Source organism: Eriocheir sinensis, chromosome 2 (assembly GCF_024679095.1).
Source record: "Eriocheir sinensis breed Jianghai 21 chromosome 2, ASM2467909v1, whole genome shotgun sequence".
NCBI classification, from domain to species: domain Eukaryota; kingdom Metazoa; phylum Arthropoda; class Malacostraca; order Decapoda; family Varunidae; genus Eriocheir; species Eriocheir sinensis.
The window spans coordinates 22,932,631-22,955,706 of NC_066510.1; the positions used below are offsets into that span (position 1 = coordinate 22,932,631).

Genomic DNA, 23,076 nt, shown 5'->3' on the forward strand with positions numbered 1-23,076 from the left:
TTTCTTGCCCCTTTAGCTTGTTTATAAGGGCGGGGGAGGCGCAGGCAGGAGGCGTTAGGCAGCAGCTACAACAACCTGAGGGAAGGGCGGGACGGCTGCTTGCGAGACCCGTCGACACGGCAGATCCAGTTTGAACGTCGGTGGGAGAGGCGTATGAAGGTACGTAATGGATCCCTCGGGTTGACCTCAATATTATAGACACTCACCGCCATCACTACGTCCCCGCGTGCCTCGCAGGACCCTTCTACTCGCGACTACGGCACGAAGGATGAGCTTAAGACCGCCCAAGGAGTCCCGAAAGTGTTACAAAAGCCATCTTAATTTCATTTTGTCTCCGCCATACGGATGGAAAAAAAAAGACGCACTTGGCAACCCCGACATGCTCGCCCCGCGGCACAAGTTGCAAATCGGATGCCACAGTGCACGACAAGTTCCATGCCGCCCCATCCACCCCACCCACCTCCACCACACCCCACACCCTCCCATCCACCTCCACCACGGACTAACACCTGCCCCACCCGTCCTCTCTATGCCACACTCCACTAGCACAACCCAACCTCTCCATACCCCACCCACTCTCGCCACACCCAGCACCACCCACCCTATCCACACCACGGCCTGCACTCCTCAGAATCAAGAGCACCTGCTTCCACCACCCTCCCCTCAATCCTCCCGTCCCGAGCACCTCCCTTCCCACCCTCACGAGTTACCGGGTTCCCCTCACCCTCGGCGCCCACCACACGCCCACCACGCCCGCATGACTCATGGTTCACCTTTTTACTTTTTCTTTTTCCTCCTTTTTTTTTTTGTTTTTTAGACGCCTCGCGGGTTGGATGGAGGGAGGGCGGAGTGCGGGACGCGAGGGTTGCTGGGTCAAGGCGCCTTCTCACATACATCTTGGCCCAGTGTTCCTCCGCCCGCAGCAGGAGCACGCAAGAAACCCCAATTTGAGGAGGATATGTTCGGTCTCGGCTCTTCCTTTGGCCTTCGGGAGAGCATTATCCGATGTGTGTGTGTGTGTGTGTGTGTGTGTGTGTGTGTGTGTGTGTGTGTGTGTGTATGCGGCATATAAATAAACCTTCAAATTAAACGTGGGCGATAGATAGACACCTTAATCAGTCCCCGTGACACTCGTATACTACAAGAAACCTACAATCAAGGATGCTGATCTTACATAATTTATTCGAGACATTTGTTAGTTGATTCTCTCTCTCTCTCTCTCTCTCTCTCTCTCTCTCTCTCTCTCTCTCTCTCTCTCTCTCTCTCTCTCTCTTTCATGGTGGGGAGATAAGGGCCCGCACGACTTTCACTCCGCGCAGCTGCCGGACTTGTAAATGTTTCACCGCCGAAGATTAGACGATAAATGTCGCCCTGAATTATTATTGTTCACACGAAGGCGCATATTTCATTTTCTCGGACGGCGTTCAGCCCTCCTTTCCTTCCCTCTTCCTCTAATCATAACGAACATTTCTCCTGATTTCCCTTCATTTATTTAATAGTATCAAATGAACAGCAAAAGCCACCAAAAATAATATTAAAGTGATATTATATGACTAACATTTCATCCTTTCGAATATCTTTCCTTTTTTTTTTGCGTGTACTGACAGTTAATCCACCAAGGTTACAAGTGTTTAGATTTTTTTGCCTACTTCTTATCTGCCTGACGGGAAAGATTATTTAGGAAAGCAGCGAGAGGAAAGCCGAGAAAAACTGGTGGTGAGTATATATAAAGCGGCCTCGGGACCCGCCCTCACGCCAGGGGCATCCGCATAAGGTCTGGCTGGCCTAGTGAGTGCCTGCTGGCTGGCTTTCGCAACTCATCGCCCAAGCAGGGAAGGTCCGACTGTAGGAGCCACATATGCCTGCCTTCCTGGACCACGGCGGCGTTGGCGGAGGAGGAAGAGAAGGAAGGAGGAAAAGAGGCAGGAGAGGAAGAGGAAGAGGAAGAGGAGGAAAATGAGGAAGAGGAAGACTAGGAGAGAGAAGTGCATGAGAGACCGGATAAGGACTAGAGGGAGGGGAGCAAACCAGGAATGATATAGATGCCAGTTGTAATTGTTGTCTGAGCTCACTGATTTATACGTGCCGGGATGGAATAAATAACTGAGCGCTATAACAAAACTCTTTAATATGGACGCCTCCCGTCGCCGCGAAGCTCACATTAATATCACTTACGGGGGCACAACACCGAGTAAGGTTAAGCACACGAGCCACATCTGCCCGATCCTGAGCACCACGGCGGCCGGCCATACTTTAAACGACCAGCCGACCAGCCAGTAAGGCGCTACGTGTTAGGCGACCACAGGGCACAGAGGCGCCGAAAGGGTTGAGGATGTGTGAATAGGCATATTGGGCGTTGTCGTCGTCAGCTGGGGAGTGAAGAGAAAGGTGTCGCAGATGGTCATTTATTTTTTTAAGCCGGCAATCGGTTAGCCTGTGATCCTGCTATTATCCGTCTGCTACAGGTGGTTCTGCGTGGGACAAAGAGGCTGGATAGGTGAGAGGGAGTACGCCAATTCGCTCTGGGGACTGAAAGAGCCAACATATGGTTTCCTGAGGTCCAGCAAGCCATCGGGGAGGCGAGGCGTGTTCTTGCGGCGTCTGTGGTCTGTACACGGCTACTGTGGTCGCTTCCGGGGTGCTACGAGCCTTTATTAGCGGCGTCAGGAACCTTGAGTCACCTGTACAACTATATCAGGAGATGTAAATAAGGCGGGTACTGCTATTTCGCCGGGAATACGTGTTATGAGGCGCGGGATAATGGCACAAGGCTTTGCCGGTAAATGTAGTGAGAAATACACCATTACTTCGCATATTGCAAGTGTCATCATCATCATCAACGCCGTGAGTTTTGTTAATTCCAGGGCAAGAAGAAAGAAACATAAATTTTCCTCGCAAAAATCAAAGTAGATTGAGGAGAAAAAGGAAAAAAAACTCAACGTGGTTCATAAAGTCACATCACATCTATGTTCTCAGACACGGAACCTGACTTTTGGTGAGAACATTTCCACCATGTTTCCCTTGAGCCGCCGCCCCGTTCATGCGAGAGGAGGAGAAGACGTGTCAGCCAGTCGCGGAGAGGCAAAAGGCAGTAATCGACGTCACTCTCTCCTGACGTGCTGTTATCTGTCCCTTCCGTGACCAATACAAAATTAGGAGGCCAGCTTCCCTGCTGCAGAACGCTGGCCCCCTACCTGTCTCCCCGCTCACCCAGAGACACACGAACAGTTCTTCACACACTTGTCTGGAAGCTCCCTCTTCTTTGTATGTGATCAGAGAGATAAAAAAGCTACTTTTTTTACATCTCGATGTGTGTGTGTGTGAGAGAGAGAGAGAGAGAGAGAGAGAGAGAGGAGGGGGAAGACCAGTGAAGTAAGAATCAGGCAAGCAGGATGGCTAATTTCTTCACCTTCGCCAAGACACGTGGAGCTGACAGCTTTCCGCCCCGTCCTGCCGGCTCACCCTCAAAGCCGCCCCGGCCCCCATCCTCCTCCTCCTCCTCCTCCACTTCCTCCTCCTCCGGCACCATGGACCTGAGGCAGCGACGGGGCTTTGCTGGCCCTGTTACATGCTCATCGTATATGTCGACTGACGCACCGGCCTCGCATTCCTGCCTCCTCCAAGCCACTTCCCCGCGCAAGGCAACATGGTGTCTCTGATGACAGGAGAGCGGAGTGAGCGCTTCCGGAGCATACAAATCACGGACTGAGATGATTACTCGCCTACCTGACACTCCAGTCATTCTCACAGACGCCCCGCCACCCCGCTTCCACTTAATCTCAGCAGAAACACGTGTCCAAATCCGACGTGTTTCGCATAGGTTCCACCCCCCCCCCTTCCCACCACCACCACCACACTAATCACGTGTACGAGAAAGAAAGTCAAGTATAATGTAAAAAGAACCTAACCAAGCCCAACCTTACACGAGTGGAGGGCTGACGGTTTACATATGAATACCTTTTGAGACGCATAAAAAACCCGAGGTAGCTGTGAGGTTATTACTCTAAAAAGGAAGACCAAGTTCATTACCTTAATTGTGACTGAAATAAATGATTAGCATGAACCCGCTTCCCCGCTTCTTCCTCTTCCTCGCAATCCTCCTCTTCTCATCTCGCATTAAGGAAGTCGAGTCTGCCTTATATACAGTCGCGCAGTATCGGGGGAAAAGTAATTGAGGCCAATCAGGAATGTAAATAAGGGTGTTCTCCGCCCCTGGAAAGCATTAACACTCGCCCCTACCCCCTGGCGGCCACTTACCACGCCCGCTCCCAGGATTCCAGTGTTAATGACGATCAGTGTGTTGTTTCACGATAATGACATCCTCCAGCCCACATCCGGTCTTCTCTCTCTCTCTCTCTCTCTCTCTCTCTCTCTCTCTCTCTCACGTGTGTGTGTGTGTGTGTGTGTGTGTGTGTGTGTGTGTGTGTGTGTGTGTGTGTGTGTGTACGCTTTTTAGTCTGTCTGTCTGTCTGTCTTTTTTTTTCCAGAGACCATCACCACTACCATCACGGCCATTACCATCACCACCATCATTTTCTGCATAACTATATTTTTAAGCGAGCATTTCAAATTCCTCGCCACATAACTGTCGGAATAAAACCGGCAGGTGTATGTAGAGCAAAAACACTAAACCTTCGGGACTCTGACGGGACGACGAGGGCAAAATACAGACATCTGAGGAAGGGAGGTGCGAGGGTTGACGGGGAAGACTTGGCTTTTTCGCGGCTCCGTCAACGTGCGGTCGTATATCAGCGTGGAGTTGCGAGGTCGTGAAGGAGACGATAAATTGTGTCCCGCTGAGCAGCAATCACGGTGCCGCGTTTGTGGATATTAATAATTTGTCGTCTCCGCAGCATTACCCTGGCGCTTGTCCTCACCTCACCTCGCGGCCACAACCGGACGATGAGGGACGGTTTCGGGAGGCGCCTGTCATCATTACAAGGAGGTACTCATTCATTTACCGAAGTATCTTGTGCGGGAGTGTGGGAGGGTAGGTTGTAGACGTGTCAAGAGTGTACCATAATCGCTTTCGTTCAGGGATATGATTAATGAAAGGAATATGGTGTGTGTGTGTGTGTGTGTGTGTGTGTGTGTGTGTGTGTGTGTGTGTGTGTGTGTGTGTGTGTGTGTGTGTGTGTGTGTGTGTGTGTGTGTGTGTGTGTGTGGAGTGCGTGTCCCATCGCCTCGTCTTGCTGTCACCTGGGCGACCTGGCTCAAGGGGTGACTGCTCCTCAGACTCACACAGGTGTGGATCGAGGTAAAATCCTGCTAAAAATGGACTCGGTAGGATAAAGGTGCACTGAGGGTGATTGTGAAGCTTCTTGGGAATTTCCGCACCGTACGCACCTTAGGGTAGGGACAAGGCGGCCACCTGATACTGCGAGTGTGTTGAGGTGTCAGGGTACGGCATAACAAAGATCAACAAAGGTGGACACAGCGCCTCCTCCTTGATGACGCCTTGTTGACTTTAAGTTATTGGGGTCCGTCACGCAAGGCAGGTATTCCACGTCTGCTCCTTCACTCCCTCCCTCCGCCTCACTAATGTGCCCATCTTTCCTCCTATTCTTTCTCATTAATTCTTCCCCTTCCTCTGTCAACAATAGATTCCTGATTTTACTGCTTCCTCTGATTATCCTATTTTATTCACTTCACGTATTTTCTAGCCACGAACAATTTCCCTTTATGTTTCATAATGATACCCTCTCATCCACCCTTTTACCCTTCCAATGCAATTTTGAGACTATGTATGTACGTAATGACTTCTGGAGGTATTCTCCGCATCCTTCCTTACATGCTCTCTCATTCTTAAGCGACCCAGTTTATATATTTTTCTTAACATTTCTTTCTTGCTCCCTCTTATGTGTTCTATGATCCTGCTCGCAAGGGATTAAAAGTAAGTAGATGACAGTAAATATAAATAATTCCCATCAGTAGATGACATATTATTATTTACTATATGAAACACGCTGAGAAGAATGAACACAGATGCATGCATATGGCTCGCAGGATGAGGGTGACGAAGTGGTTAATCAGAAAACTCATACAACACTGAGAGTTGCAGAGGCTTTGTGGGGGACGAGTAAAAATACGACTGAGTAGGTATGTGTCTGCGTCAAGGTGGCTGTTATGGATAACTAACAGCCACGGGCACTGACTCGGGCTGTCACGGGTAGTTTATGTCTGGTGTTACGAGAGGGAAGTAATTTATCGGGCAAAGCTGTAGTCGCTTAAATCTTAATGTGGTTTTATCCCAGAGGGAGGCTTGACTACGTGGGCGCAAGTTTTTTATTTGCAGAATTATAGTACTAGTGACAGCAAAAGATATTAAAAAAGGAACGTCATTTCTGTTCAACAAAGACAGAAATAACCAGTTTAAAAATTTTAGTCTGAGCTCTGGCTGAGAAAACAAGAAAAATGAACACCCCCTTATCTACAAATGTCAAGGGAACATTTGCATGGTCTTGACGCTCCCCTCTGCCTCCCTGACCCTGACAGTGTGTAGCCAGCCATCGAAGTTAAGGGCGGGCCGCCGCAGCCGAGGACAAGGGGGTCCATGTCACCTACATATGAAAAAAGACAAGAAAAAACCCTTCCCACCCATATTTTTTGAGGTCAAATTAAGAACGCTTTCACTCTCCCAGGCGTCCGTTGGCAATGCTCTTAACCGCAGGCAAGGCTTCGTGTCTCTCTACTTCCCAAATAACTCAAAGCTTGGAAACTTACGCGTATGACTCCCTCTTCCTTCCCTTAAAAAAAATAAAAAAAGAGTAGAGTCGGCTCGTCACTCAGCCTGCGACCACAATCCTTACGACCCAGATACGAGTGGCTGCGGCTGGGGTCCCTCTCGCCCCACGGCATGGTGTCTAGAATCGCTTGCCGCGGCGTGCTCTATAAAACGCTACTGTAAAGGTGGCCGGTGAGGGAAGGGTGAGGCAAGGGGTGGGACGGTGCCCGGGGGAGGAAGGGAAGGGGAATGTAGGGGTGTTTGGTTGTGGTGGTGGTGGTGGTGGTGGCGTCTGAGCGTTGGTAAGGAGTCGTAAAAAAGGATTGTCTGGAAAGAGTAGTAAAAATGAATGCTAACCAATATCCCGGGTGTTTATGGTATAGTTGTGTGTGTGTATGTGTGTGTGTGTGTGTGTGTGTGTGTGTGTGTGTGTGTGTGTGTGTGTGTGTGTGTGTGTGTGTGTGTGTGTGTGTGTGTGTGTGTGTGTCCCCGTGTGTTGTAGGTGTGCGATGAAGCGAAAACACCACTAACTTTTGTAGTTGTTCCCTTTTACCACCACAACTACCACCTTCACCTCCACCAGTAGCACCACTGCCACCACCTAAAGCAACAAAAACAAAAACACCATCACCAGGCGACCACCACTACCGCCGCCGCCGCCGCCTCTCTTCTCTCCATATCTTCCCCGCAATCTCTCCGTGTCCCTTTGTTTTGACCGTAAGGGACGCTACGGGATCAAAATCTACGTTTAATGCCACCAAAACCCTCTGGGCGGGGTGGAGGCGCCCCGGCTCACAGACACGCTGGTCACCTATAGCGCTAAGGTTTAATAAGCTCATCGGCGTGACCAAAAAGGCTTGACGGAAACCCTCTGCCTACCCCCTTTACCCTACAATAAAACCTTTGCGGTCAATAATAGGAGTCGAAAGAGCGAAACGTCCCAGGAAAGGCGGGGTCGCTCCTCCCGCGCCGAGGCAGGAAGCGGCGCCGCGCGGGGGGAGTGGCAGGCAATCCCCGAACAAACAACGTGTGGGCAACATTATATGGAATTTGCCTCGATAAGCCACTGCATAAAATCACGTTTATATCCCAGTCTGCCACAAGCGAGAGGAGCTGTGGAAGTAACGTTTACGACACTGTAGCTACTTCCCCTCCTCAGCACTCTACTTCTAAGTGCGGGGAAGATTAAATAAGGAGTGACAGCGGGATCACGTCCGGGAACTGAACAAATGGTGCGAACGCCGGCTCACTACAGCTCGTTATAGATCCATTACCGAGTGAAGTAAGAAATATATCCCACACAAGCTAAAAGGTCCTACCGCAATAACGCTTTAAATGCTATTCCGGCGAGCAGCACGCATGTTCTCGTCATGCAGCACTAGTGGTGAAGAGAGGGGAGGGGAGGGGAGCTGGCGTGACGTGAGCCAGTGCGTTTACTATAAATTCAATACAGTAATATTAGAAAATCGTGCAAAGAATCTAGCTAGGGAAGTGCCGTTAGATTATAAGAGGGGAAGTGTGGAATTTATTGCATGTATTTTGGTTTAATTTAATGTATTCAGCTTGCTGGAGAGAGATCAGAAAATGTAAGATTCTTTGGTGGAGGAGATGAGGTGGACGAACGTGGCAATGCAGCTTGGGATAATACTGATAATGGCGAATGGTAATGATGCCCCGTCCATTACTGAAGATTCTGGCAGACTTAATGCTTGCAGTAATAGACAGAATTGGTTAGTAATTACAGTGAATATGATGGAAGTGAGAATTATAGTGATGATGACGGGTAGGAATGGAAGATATATTAAAGGTGATGGTGATGGAATGTTCGGCGTAAGGTTGTGAGATTAATTTTTTTTGCGTGTGTGTGTGTGCGTGTGCGTGTGTTATGTGTGTTAAACGTACTGGAAAGAGACAGAAGCATCACTATTCATGTCTACGGAATGGTGGTGAGAGAGGGAGTAGTGTTGAAGGTGAGGGCGGTGATGGCTGTGAAGGTGGAGGGGGAGAAGGAGGAGAATGGCAGTGACTGAGGCGGCGGCGGTGGCGACGGTAGTGGTAGTAGTGGTGGCGGTGGTAGTGGTGGCGGTGGTGGTTGGTGTGTGAGAACCAAAGGGTTGTATACAGAGGGAGACGGAGGAAGGAGAGTGAACAAAAAACAGGGATGCGGTTGAGGCTGGGCACATAAGCTGTAAACATACCCCTCACACCTACGTGACTACGACCGCAGGAGTGGCGACACCGAACACTCCAAGCACCACGACAAAGGCTCGCTCTCGTTTAGACTCAAAAGCAATTTCATCTTGAGGCGTTTATGTCTAGTCTCGATTCCGCCATCCCCGCCAGCGTGACCGAAACCAGCAGCGACACAAGGTGTATATTCATCGCCACACTGTATGACTCCACTCCTAAACAATCGCCTAGGGAGCAATTCGAAGTGCGGGTAAAAAACGGGTTAAAAAAATGGGGTAAGAAAAGGTCTGTACTTTCTACCACGTGACCCCCAGTGTCTCCACGGCCTCCTTCTTGGGTACATGAAGCGGGTAACTCGGTCATTTTTTGCCATTTTTTATTTATTTATTTTCCCTTTGTCACAGTGGTGGAGAGAAAGGTAAACCAGGACACACGGAGAAAGACCGAGACAAAAAATGAAGGAAAGGGGGCCGTGGAGAAATCCGATCGCCAGTAAAAATTTTGGAAGGTAATATTTTCAGGGGTTTTTTTTTTTTGGACTCCGAATGGGTAAAATGTGCATGGGCGTGTTGGGTGCTGTGTGCGGGCTTTGGGGTGTGCATGTTTATGTGTGTACATGTTTGTGTGTGCGTGGTGCGTTGAGGTGAGGCAGAATTACAGCGATCATGACTCAAGCGCCATTATATCCTTGCAAAAACAAGACAAAAAAGATGATTTTGAGTGTGGGAGCAGAGCGAGGGTGGAGAAGATGACGGAAGAGGTGAAGGTGGAGGAGGTGGTTGGCTGGTTGGTGATGGGTGGGGTGGAGTTCAGAGTGATAGTGGTGAAGTTGATGGCGGTGGAGCATTTGGAGGTTAGAGCTTGTTGTTGAGGAGGTGGTGGAGGTAGTGGTGGAGGTGGATGTATATAGTGGAGGTGGACTGGTGATGTGGTGTGTAGGCGGTGGTGGGGATAGTGATGGTAGTGAAGTGGTGGTGTTTGTGTTGATAAGAAGTGGTGGTTGGGGGTGGTGGTGGCGGCGGCAAGGCGTCGTTCTCAGCACTGCAACAACCTCCCGCGACATTAAAATTCAATTATGTATGACGTAACAGGGAAAATAAATACTGTTCTGGGCCCCCGTTGAGTTGTATTGGTCTCTCTCTCTCTCTCTCTCTCTCTCTCTCTCTCTCTCTCTCTCTCTCTGTCTGTCTGTCTGTCTGTCTCTCTCTCTCTCTCTCTCTCTCTCTCTCTCTCTCTCTCTCTCTCCTGCAATCTTTCTGTCACGAGTAATCCAGTATTTCTTAACCAAATTTACGCCTGATGTTACAGTACGTCCGACACCTGCTTCTCATTCATCAGAGCCTCCCACATTATCCCTCATCACAGGATCGTTTTTCTCACATTTAAGTAAACTAAAAACTTAATATCCCGTTTTACACCATTCAGCTCCGTTTTACTATTTCTATCAACTTTTTTCGCCTCTTCTTTCCTTCTTCAGTATAGCCAACTAGGTTTATTATAAGTCTTCGAGGGTTATCACCAGCGAAATATGAAATGGATAACAACGACACGTGGAAGAAGAATTGAAGGAAGGGAAGAAGAGGGAGGAGAAAAGAGAGTGAATTATATGAATAGAGTGAATGAGAAGAAAGAGATCAGCGGAGGATAAAGACTTCCCAGAATGACAATAAAAGAGAGCACAAAAGAACAGAGACTTCAGCAGCAGATAACTATTATGTGCCTTCGAAGAGATAGTCCAAAAGGGTGGCAATAGCGAGACTGTCAAATTTTCAGGCGTATATTAAATTAAGACTTGTAATCGGCACGGTGGGGAAGCCTGCAGGAAGGGAGAATTTACTCGGAAGGAGGAGGAGGAGGAGGAGAACAAGAAGAAGATCAAGAACAAGAACAAGAAGAACAAGCAAAAAACAAAAAGAAAGAATTAAAGGAAGAGAAAGTAGGGTTGAAAAAGCAGAACAAGAAAAGATCAGGAATGTCATGCGTTCTAGAACAGCACAAGAGACAACGGGGGAGCGATGCAGAGAACCAGTAGCATGTCATAAGCGGCGTAGGAGAGGGAAAACTGGCTGCGAGGGCGGTGTGGGGGGGGGGGGGAGGGGAGGGGTTGATGCGGGGCAGGTGTGAAGGCGACGAGAAGCTGGATGGAGTAATGATCTCACTTGACTATTATAATGAGGATAAATAACCAGTAAATGTCGATAGTATTAGACGGAAATGAGAAGGAGAGCAGGAACAGCAGCAACAGCATCACCTCCACCAGAATGGAGTGAGAGGGTGCGTGGGTGGATGGAGGATAGTGGAAGAGGGTGGAGACGTTGTAGATGAAGTAGGTGGCAGGAAGTGCAGGCAAACTAGTCTCGGAAGCCGCCGCCTCTGCCTCCTCCTCCTCCTGCTCCACTTCTTCCTCCTTTCCAGAAATTCCCGCTCACCGTCTACCACTGATATCATTCTTACGAAGCATTCCGCTACCCTTTCTAGGCCACGTTTCAAAATCTTGTATCCATGCATGTTTACAATGGTGGACATAAGCTGCCAGGTAAGAAAGTGACAGTAACAATGATAAAAGGGAACAAGGAGGCAGGGAAGGTAAGACGGCTGGGAGACAGGTAAGAAGACAGACAGGGGCAACAGTCCGTTATTCTGACCCAACACTTGCTCAGTTTCCCTCAAGTTGCCTCAGGTCGGGTTTTCTCTGGAGCTACAGGAAGCCGTCTCTCTTCTGACCACTTTCCTGCCCACTGTCTTTGCCGCCTCCGCCAACGCCACCCACAACACGCCTCCACTTCACCTTCCCTGATCCTCCCTTCGTTCTCTCCTTCCCTCCCAATATAATAATTTTCCTCCTGTTCGTACTCCGACCCGTTTTTGGCCGTTGCTCCCGCCTCGCTCTTTATGTCCTCCATGCAAAAGTACACCATTAAGCGACTCATCCGCGAGAACACACACACACACACACACACACACACACACACACACACACACACAGAGCTACCACAACCACCCCCAACAACAACAAACATACAGTGCAGCGAGATGAGCCTTCCCTTACAATAAACGTAATCATAGTCTGTCGAAGAGAATGATGTGAGAGTTTCCTTTATTATGTCTAATTCCTATGTTTATTCAGCTCTTGTTTGCAGCTCGTTTCCTCTACCAGTCTGTTTAGAAGTGCGAGAGGCAGGTCTTTGTTGCACTGCTGGAGGGGCACCGGGACTCAGATTGCCTTGTTACCTTGTTTTCCTTCCTTCTCTCTTTTTTGGTGTGTGTGTGTGTGTGTGTGTGTGTGTGTGTGTGTGTGTGTGTGTGTGTGTGTGTTTTGCGCGCCTGAGAGCACAAACACCACCCTCAGCGCCTAACCACGTCTAACCACCACCACAATCATAAAGAGGCACGGCATACGTTTCCGCTTCCTGCAGTACATCGACAGGGCTGCGGCAGGAGGGAGGAAGATGCGTCTGTCCCTGAACCAAACGCGAGAGTCTCTAAAGGAAGTACCATAACGAGAGTGGCTCAGGCAGCATATAAGGAGTGTGGCTGTGGGAGAGGCATTGCAGATAACACTTAACAGGAGATACAACCAGGGAAAGGGATGATCTTCGCCTGCTTGGTTATTAGAGCTTGGTGCACAATGTAACAGGAAGTGGCCTCAAAAGTCTTGCATGGGAATGGATCATGTGACGTGACACCTCACGACAAAGTACCAGAAATTAAGACGAAGCTTCCTATAATTTCCGCGGATGGAGTAAAAAGACGTCCCTTGTTTGGCTTCCGTCGAAGCGCTGGGGACCACATGCGACACGGGGCCATTAGTGATGCTTGAATTAGTACTCGGAGGAATAAACCGACGCAACAGGAAGCGATAATAATGACCCAAGTAACGCCGAGGTCAACCAGGCGAATGAAAAACATGTCTAGCGTGAACGGTCGCAATTAATGTCACTAGCATCTACGAAACTCGTCTCCCGGAGGATAACAGATTGGGAGGAGTGGGAAAAGCAGACGTTTTATTACAGGTAAAGCGATTCTAACCAGCGTAACGCGAGCAGGAGGACCACGCATGGCTGTCCAAGTATACACGCGATTAATGTTTCAACATCGTGTGACTAGCGACTCTTTGGGCGCGCTAACGATCGGAACTGAGCAAAAAAACAAAAAACACAAACAATAAAATGCCAGTGGTTTCAGAGTATTAACAGCCATATAAAACGAGAGAAAAAGAGCAAAGCGAGAATGTAACCACCGCCGGCTTGATCACGAGAGCACACGCGAATAAAAACATACAGGATAGATGAAACGGAAGGCAAAAACTGCAGCAGTACACGGTTTATTGAGGGGCAGAGTGTGTGTGTGTGTGTGTGTGTGTGTGTGTGTGTGTGTGTGTGTGTGTGTGTGTGTGTGTAGGTATGTATGTGTGTGTGTTTGACCGAGTGAGCGACAGAGACAGAGGCAGAGAGATAAAAAAAAGGAAGACGAATACTACAAACACAGACATACATACAGGCAAACAGACAACGTACAGACAGACAGACGGACACAGGTAAAGGTCAACGCGCGATAGCCCATTAGAGAGATCATTACGTGCGTCTATAGCGCTGCCTCGCTCGTATGGTGATGGCTTGGCTACTTTTCACTCTCATGCTAATGGGTAGAAAATTGTCATGCGTTCGCTCAATCGGGAAGAGAGCGAGCAAGCGAGAGAGAGAGAGAGAGAGAGAGAGAGAGAGAGAGAGAGAGAGAGAGAGAGAGAGAGAGAGAGAGAGAGAGAGAGAGAGAGAGAGAGAGAGAGAGAGAGAGAGAGAGAGAGAGAGATAGAGAGAGAGAGAGAGAGAGAGAGAGAGAGAGAGAGAGAGAGAGAGAGAGAGAGAGAGAGAGAGAGAGAGAGAGAGAGAGAGAGAGAGAGAGAGAGAGAGAGAGAGAGAGAGAGAGAGAGAGAGAGAGTTGGGTTAGTAGCAGAGGACACTTGGAGGATCGCGTGCTGTAGTTTCCATTGTTCTGATATGTGTGGAGATTATTGTGTCTTGATACCATTGTGTGGGAGGTGTGAGGGAAGGAGGTAAGGAGGACGGAGCAGTGAAGTAAAGGAGAGAGTGGGAGAAAAAGAAGGAAGGATGGATGGAGGGAGGGAGGGAGAAAGGAAGAGAAAGGAGAGAGGGGCGAGAGAGTGTGTAAGACGGATGGAGTAACAAGGTGAGAAAGTTGGCTAAGCTTACCTATCAAAAAACATAATAAAACAATAGAAATGTAGTAAGCAAGACCGCACACACACACACACACACACACACACACACACACACACACACACACACACACACACACACACACACACACACACACACACACACACACACACACACACACACACACACACACACACACACACACACACACACCGCAATCGTCAACATAGCCGCTCGTAGCTCTTCTTCCTTGACGTTCCAGCCCGAGGCACACACACGTCCAGGGAAGTATGTCGTCTGTCCTTACAGCATACACACTCACACAAAAAATCCCCTTTCCCTCTTTCGGTTTATGGAGCGAGGAAGCAAGGAAGCGACGCCTCAAGCCATCAAACTGGTCTGCTCAGGCTCACCTCTCGTCCCTTGGTTCATTAGCTTGTTATTTTTTTTCTTTTTATGGAGATACTTACTATAGAGCAAAGAACAGGGAGCATAACTGTTCGGTGATTGACTCGTCCAATCGATCCAAAGCTACAGTAATGAGAAGAAAGTTTCCGATACCTTTACAGAAGCTTTTAAGAATACAGTCGCTGCCCAAGCCAAGAAGAAAATCAAATCGTCCGAAGAAAATGGTCCTAAGTTAAAGAAAACCCGGATATTTTCCAAGACGAGGGAAGACTTGGCTGTGTTTGTGGTGGCGGGGGAAGGGCGACTCTAGAAGATAAGCCTCGGGAGAGAAAATTTTGTTTGTGTTTCTCCACTCACTACACTTTGCCGTGATATGCGTGCACGAGTTAAACAATGTATGAGAGATGAAGATAAAATTGCTATCCACAAATCATACCTCGAGAAAGGAAAAAGAAACCACATACGCAAACAAGATAGACCAACTTGTGCAAGAGAAGTGCAAAAAATGATTGAAAAAGTGGCGAGTCACAACAAATAGACACGTACTGGGCGTCTGTCTGTCTCAAGTCATCCGTAAGTTTCCTCGTTGCACGTGGACGCCGCAGACAGCCGTGGTGAGGAACGATTGCCAGAAGTAAACCATACACGAGAGGACGAGACCGACGTGACTAAGACCTTTCTGGCGGCGAGGCGTGGGCTGGAGGCAGTGAGTCACCGGCCAGGCACTGCTGGACAAATAACTGCGCGCACGGAAACAGGAAAACCATCAGAGTCCATCGTAAAAATCGAACGTGTGGATCACTCGTCGTCGCAATCCTTTCTCCTCCCCCTCGTGCTCCTCCTCCTCCTCCTCCTCCTCCTCTGTCAATTCGTCCCCCCCCCTCCTCCTCCTCCTCCTCCTCGTTCCCTTCTTCCTTCTTCTTTGTTTGCCTCTTCGCTCTGACCTCATGAGGAAGACAAGGAGCTGCGACACGCCTCGATGATGACAGACTAATACAAGACGCATCGCCAAACCTCTTCTGCGGTTCACTATGGACGGCATGACCTTTTTTTTATCGTTTCCTTAATGGCAGAAACAATACTGATGGAAGGAGCCAAATGGTTGAACGTAATATTAATCATCTGGGTTCTGAATTTCGTAATCAGCCGAGGTATATGAGTCAGTACTTGCTATATAATTATGAAGAGAAAAAAAATATGATCCATGGCGGTGGTCGTCTATCATTCATCATATTACTCATTCCATTTGCAATCATTGTGGGGAAATACCTCGAACAAACATTAAGCAGTGAAAGTGAGAGGTGAAACTTTGACAACCACTTGAAATCTGGTAATTGGTGAATATTCAAATACAAGACGACTGCACCAGAGAGACAGGAGAGTGGAAAAAAACCGAGGCATTAGCACAATGACTCACCCTTCTACCCGGCAAGAGAAACCGAGCGAGTCGGAGTGAGTCTTTTGGGAACATTGAGGGAAATTTGACTAAACCAGGCGAGGGTGCAAATGAGGTGGTGGGAGGGGCCGAAGAGGACGGGGAAAGGGACGGGAAGTTAGGAAGCGGTTCTGGTCAGGGCACGAGGAAGGGAGAGCGAGGGTCCAGTGCCTTGGCGTTGCCTTCATAGGATCAGGTTTGGGGCGTTCACAGCTTAATGAGCACGGTGAAATCGAAGGCAGGGGAGGAAGGAAGGCCTGATACAAATTCGGCAGCACGCACCCATTTTTGCTCGCCGGAACGCCCACGGACTCCCGCTGGCGCTACACTCCAACAACCTTAACATATGAGTCTCGAACCCTTATAGCAAAACTAACGAATGCTCTCAACGTAACTGATTGTCAGCTTCCTTAAGGGAACCAGACCGGGTGAAACCTTCTACCTCTGATAGGGGCGAAAGTCTGAGACGCTGACATATATCATATACATTCATATATATATATATATATCTATCTCTCTATCTATATATATATATATATATCTTTATCTATATATATATATATATTTTTTTTTAATCAAAATCGTAAATGTTCCCAATTATAATAAGAAAACAAACGAAGGCACATATCAGTCTCATTATTACAGAAAATAATAAGCGGGAACGAAGGAGGTGAGGCCGCTAGGCAAAACCACTGTCTTAAAAAAAAATGTGTGGGAATTGCAGGAGGAGGAGGAGGAGGAGGAGGAGGAGACGGAGGAAGAGGAGACGGAGGAGGAGGAGGAGGAAAAGGAAGGGGAGATGAAAGGAGTAAGGATATCAGACGAGCCTCATTTGCATATGGAACAATAATGGAAAACAAACTGAAAGCGCAGGGCGGCGGGGGTACGAGAAAGACGAGCTGCATGCCTCAGGAGGGCGTGGTCGGGGGTGGCTGTGTGAACGGCGGGGTACTGCACGGATGCCCTCCCCTACCCCGCCTCTTACACACACTTGCTCCCTCGTTCCCTCTCTCTCTCTCTCTCTCCTCATACTTCTTCCCCTCTCACCTTACTCCCACATGCGTCACAGAGCATCGCCGTTACTATCAACACTAGCGTCCTCTTGCTCCTTCTCTCTCATTTTTCTTCCCTTTCTCCCTGGCTTAAGCCTTGCCACCACATACACCACAAAGCATCACCACTAGTACCACCCTCAGCGTCCCCCTTTACTCCTTACCAACAGAAAAAAGTAACCAACGAGCCAACCTAGAAATGAGAGTCGTGCAGCTAAGTTCCAATATACCCCAATAAGACGAAGAATATTACGCTATAAGAAGACAGACAAGTCAGTTAAGACCTACTATGAACCCCAATTACCTGATGCTGTTTTGGTCTGAGCTTTTATAAAAAAAAATTCTGGTGTGTGTGTGTGTGTGTGTGTGTGTGTGTGTGTGTGTGTGTGTGTGTGTGTGTGTGTGTGTGTGTGTGTGTGTGTGTGTGTGTGTGTGTGTGTGTATCTAAATATATCAGAGGCAAGGGGTGGTAGGTGTGCCGCCGAAGAGACCCAGTGATACACAAAGAAGCGTGTGCCCCTGAAACCAGCCAGACAGTGAGAGTGTACCCGGGGCCAAGGGGTGCACCGGACGCGACACACACACACACACACACACACACACACACACACACACACACACACCGAGCAGCTGCAATATGGTGCCCACACCCAAACACGGGGGTTTAAGACAGTATGTTCACCGTACAAGAACCGCAAGCTAGCGAGAACGTACCCCACCCACCCACTCTCTCTCTCGTCTTCTCAACCAAACTTTACATATCCAATCTTCCCTTTGACCTCGCTACACCTTCCTCCGACGGTTTGCATTGTGAGTTCTGATCGATAATTGCCACGTAATTTTCGATGTGCCAAGTTTATTTGTATTTACGATGCTCCCATGCAACTCTCTCTCTCTCTCTCTCTCTCTCTCTCTCTCTCTCTCTCTCTCAATTTCTGCTCTATTTGCTACTCCTTTTTCCACCCCCGCTTCTGAGCTCCACCTGACTTTGGTACCTGGGCAGGGTAGGTGCAATCGCTGGTCTTTCGCGGCAGGTAAGCTCAGGTGCCTCTTCCCACACGTATTTTTTTCATTCTTGCCCAGCCTGCGATGTTTAATTAAGGTTCTCATTTATTCATTATGATATCCTTCTCTTTCCCTGCAAAGGTTTATGATTACTTTCGAATTTTCCTCTCCGTATTAGTTTAGTCTACTCTTTCCATCAAGAGGCTGTGTACTTACTCTATTAGTTTTTCTAGTCCTTCTTCCTCTTTCTCCTTCCCACTCTCTTCCTTCTCTCAGTCCAGCTAACTCCCTTGCTGTGGTGTCTGGTCTTACATCAAGATGATTACGAGTTAATTACAATGAAGGCGATGAGGCAGACTCGTCCTCCAGGATCCCTTGCTCTCCCAGGCACCGCTCACACCCACCCTCGCATCGCTCTCAAATATCAGGCAACAATCTCTTGCTCTGACCTACAGTTATTCACATTCGGTGCCTTCACTTCCTCGGTGCAGGCGTTGCGAAAAGCTTTCCATAAATAATTATAATAGATTCAGGAAGATCAGCGATGTTATCCTTTGCATCATCCGGAGATTCCGCTGCTGTAGCTGAGAATCAAGCAGGTTTGATAATTGTGCCCCTCGAGGAAAGAAGGATCGTGAAGGAATGGAGGTGGAGGAGAAGGGAGGTTAAAGAAAAGAGGAGAGAGAAGGAGAAACTTCTCAAGTTTCTGGTGCCGGAGTGTTAAATATTTTTGAGTTTCTCTGTTCTGCTTATATTAACAACTCTGCACATCCACCTCATTCATTATTCTTGCCCGATGAAGTAAAGCTTCGTCATTTCCTGGAACCAGAGAGTAAATGCCTTATTCGCTGGCTTCCCTAATTTTAGATCCGAATCACCGTTACTGCCCCACAATGCATGAGTGACTATATCTGCAGCTTCACAAACACATTCCCGAAGGCAACACAGCCACCCCTCCTCGTGCCCCTTCTCACTCCTGCCGCCCCGAAGTGACACAAGCACCGCCGCTTTCACCTCTAAATGACCGATGGCAGCTACATGTTCTTTCAAGTGAATATTAGTGAAGTTTTCTCCTTGTCCGGACGCTGCTGCATCTGGAAGCCGGTTAAACTCGAGTGCAATTGTTGGATGCCTTGCCGACAATGCTCTATATCTCGGGAACTTTAGGGAAACTACTTTGAAGGCGGCACCAGGAGTTGCTGCTTTTGCATACATCATTTACCCCGACAAGTTTGATTCGAGGAACAGCGTGGCGCGGCGAGATGGAGTGTCTGGCCAGCGTCCACCTCGAGGCCGACGCCCTTCGATGAAAGTTCGGCCGGTTTTGAACGGTTTGGAGGCTGCGGCGGCACACCCTCCCTCCCTCAGCCTGTCGCTGCTGCATGTCGAAAAATGTGGCAGCGTTATAAAACCGGACGGCGGATGGGAGTGAAAATAACTTGGGTTGCTTCACCACGTTTTCACGAAGAGGTGTTTATTAAAGCCTCCCGTTCCCAGCATCAGTGTGTGTGTGTGTGTGTGTGTGTGTGTGTGTGTGTGTGTGTGTGTGTGTGTGTGTTAACAGGGGAAGGGGCTGGGGAGGGGAAGGAAGGAGGTGCTGTCCTCAGATGACCTATGCCCACGTTCCTTCCACGTTCACACACACCTTTTCATCGGTCCGATAAGACATCACCTTAGAAACGCAGGGTCTGAAGAATGCTATTCAATCACAACGGGATATATTAAAGTAAAGATTAGGGAGTCTGCAGGTGCTGGTGTTGTCAGTGGAAGGTTTTACGGAAGAAACTGCTGCTCAACCCCGGGCGCCTCGCTTTTCTTCCTGCTTTTTTTTGTGGTCAGTAATTCCTATAATGAGTCTTTTTCTTCTCCACTTTTTGTTTGAATATTTATCAACTCTCATTCTCCAGCCAAACGCAAACATGACAATCGACAGACACTGCAAACACAAAAGCAGCTAACCAAAACTTGTGCTCGAGTGGCATTGGAATAGGACCTGCTTACACTTCTTGCGTGCTCTCCAAACGACACGTGTTACCTCCGGCTATGAGTGACTGTCTGCTTATGCCGTTATAAAAAAAAGTAAAGAAGATGCTGCTGCTACACCACAGGGGTGACTGAGGCGCTAAGGGAAGGGAAGGGAGTGTGAGTAATTTGATTTACATGTGTGGATTCGATTCCGTCCCAAACAACTTGAAGTTTATTATATAATTCGACAAAAACCCAAAGAATAACAACATGACCAACCACTGAAAACGATTAGGGGAGCTCTATGCAATGAGTGAGTAAAGGGAACAGCAAGCGGCGTGAGACAAGAGGTTCTGTCCACAATAAGAGTGAATGAACCACCATCTTCCTCCTCCCTTTGATGTGTCCGTTAGTTTCTCCCATACTGAAGACGAGGAAGACGGGGGAGGAAAAAAAGAGGCGGAGAAAGAGGAGGAGGAGGAGGAGGAGAAGATTATGGGTGGTTGGAGAGAGGGAGATATATGCGATATGCGTGTGGGCTGAAGTGTTGGCGGAAGATCAGATATGTCAACAGTCTGAAAGGACGCGAGGAAAACGGAAACGATCAAGTGAAAGAGAGATTCGTAGCTTTCCGGGCAAAGTCAAAGCCGGTGGAGAGTTTGATAACGGTAGGTCTTTTTTTTCTGGCCCTTCCTCCTTTACATGGCGCTGGTCCCTCTCACGTTTATAGGTAGAACCGCAACACCCAGAAACACCCAGAAACACCCGACAAATTAAGGCATACTGTGGTGCGGGCGAGTGACTCCGAATGGCCCGTCAAACAACAGTCCCGACAATGACCCAACTTAATTAGGTTTGACCCCGGCGCGGAGGGGGAGAATGAGTCGCCTTTCATCGGTGCAAATTACAAGACTTGCTAAACACAAACCTGAACGCTGACTTTCCTTTCTTTCTTTCTTTCATTTCTCAACACCCCCACTCTCTCTCTCTCTCTCTCTCTCTCTCTCTCTCTCTCTCTCTCTCTCTCTCTCTCTCTCTCTCTCTCTCTCTCTCTCTCTCTCTCTCTCTCTCTCTCTCTCAATACCAGACTACAGGCATCAAGACAGTGTACTGGGAGACTTTTGACCTATACGAAGGGAGTGTGGAGACCATTGTCGCTGGAGCGTGGCGAGAGAGAAAACCTTCACAGCCTTAGTACCCCAGCGGCAACTGAGAGGTGGAGGCGGCTGGGAGGGGACGGGAGGGGACGGGGGAAAGAGAGAGGGGTGGAAGGGCGGGTGGAGGTGGGGGCAAAGGGACGGAGGGAGGGAGACGAGACAGCCCACTCAGCTTCCTGGCTCCACCTGAGGCTATCTGACCAGGTGGGTAGTGGGGGCCTGAGGAAGGAGTGATAGAAGGGGAGGAGGCTAATGATGATAACGAGAGAGAGAGAGAGAGAGAGAGAGAGAGAGAGAGAGAGAGAGAGAGAGAGAGAGAGAGAGAGAGAGAGAGAGAGAGAGAGAGAGAGAGAGAGAGAGAGAGAGAGAGAGAGAGAGAGAGAGAGAGAGAGAGAGAGAGAGAGAGAGAGAGAGAGAGAGAGAGAGAGAGAGAGAGAGAGAGTTAAAGTATATAAGAATAATTGGATGCCCAGAATCAGAAAAGGAAGGAAGGAAGGCACAAATAAGGACACCATATGGGAGTGAGGAAAATGATTGAGACGCCCCTAAAATGGAGTGAAAAAATAATGATGGCGAGAGATAAGGAGGGCGCAGAGGAAAGAGGAGGAGGAGGAGGAGGAGGAGGAGGAGGAGGAGGAGGAGGAGGAGGAGAGGGATATTACCTGGAGGACGTAAGCACAGGTGAGGAGGAAGTTGCATAAATACTTGGGTGAACGGTGAACATATGGAATGCAGTGAGAGAGAGAGAGAGAGAGAGAGAGAGAGAGAGAGAGAGAGAGAGAGAGAGAGAGAGAGAGAGAGAGAGAGAGAGAGAGAGAGAGAGAGAGAGAGAGAGAGAGAGAGAGAGAGAGAGAGAGAGAGAGAGAGAGAGAGAGAGAGAGAGAGAGAGAGAGAGAACGAGATAAAAACACCAAAAAAAGGGTGGGTGGGGAGGGGGTGGGTAATTCAGCCTTGTCTCGTGTCCTCCACCTGCTCTCTCATCTCCACCGAGTATCCTTAACGTGACCTGGATGGTTAATTACATCACACGCTCCACAAACCCCTTTGACGCATCCTTACGCCGTGAACCCGAGAATAAGCATAAAACAACAACCGAACACCCGAAGAAAAAACAAAGGTAGACATGGAATTGTATAATGCCGGATGTGTTTTGAGAGAGAGAGAGAGAGAGAGAGAGAGAGAGAGAGAGAGAGAGAGAGAGAGAGAGAGAGAGAGAGAGAGAGAGAGAGAGAGAGAGAGAGAGAGAGAGAGAGAGAGAGAGAGAGAGAGAGAGAGAGAGAGAGAGAGAGAGAGAGAATAATATAACTGAAGTTTTAATGACCACAGGACATTAAAACTCTGACTCATGCCGCAGCGACACCACCCAAGAAACGCCGTGAAATAAAACACAGTTACTCGGAGAAAATGTCACGCGAGGAGAGAGAGAGAGAGGAAGGGGAAGAGGAGTAGGAGGAGTAGGAAGAGGAGGAGGAGGAGGAGAAGGAGGAGGAGGAGGAGAAGGAGGAGGAGGGAGGAAGAGTTGTGGTGGGGGTGGAGCTTGAGGGGACACAAAGGATGCCTCGAGTGTCCATTGTGTTTCAAAATGTCGACGATATGAAGAAAGTGGAGCTCAGACAACAACTTCTGTGAGCGGGGGTGGAAGAGAATGGGGTGGAAGGAAGGGGGGCGAGGAGATGAAGCGGGGGAGAGCTGGGTATAGGGGTGGTGGTAGCGGAGGGGCCTGGGGCTGGGTGGGGGAGGCGGGCGTGGAGACAAGAAACGCGGACACACAATTATTGGAAACTAAATAGATACACGATGATAATGACTGACGAAGAGAGAGGGAGAGAAAATACCAATCAGACAACGAAGGTAGAAGGTTTGCACGCACACCCACCCACACCCACACCCACACAAAGACACACACACACACAGCCACCCACCAACCCACCCACACCCACACACACTCACACACACTCACACC

The 23,076-nt window shown here is 48.9% G+C and overlaps 1 protein-coding gene across 8 annotated transcripts in view; it reads right to left on the reverse strand.

The window, feature by feature from the left end:
* Nucleotides 1-23,076, reverse strand: part of LOC127001478 (zinc finger protein rotund-like) — a 261,691-nt gene that overhangs the window by 13,258 nt on the left and 225,357 nt on the right. The window lies entirely within an intron of this gene.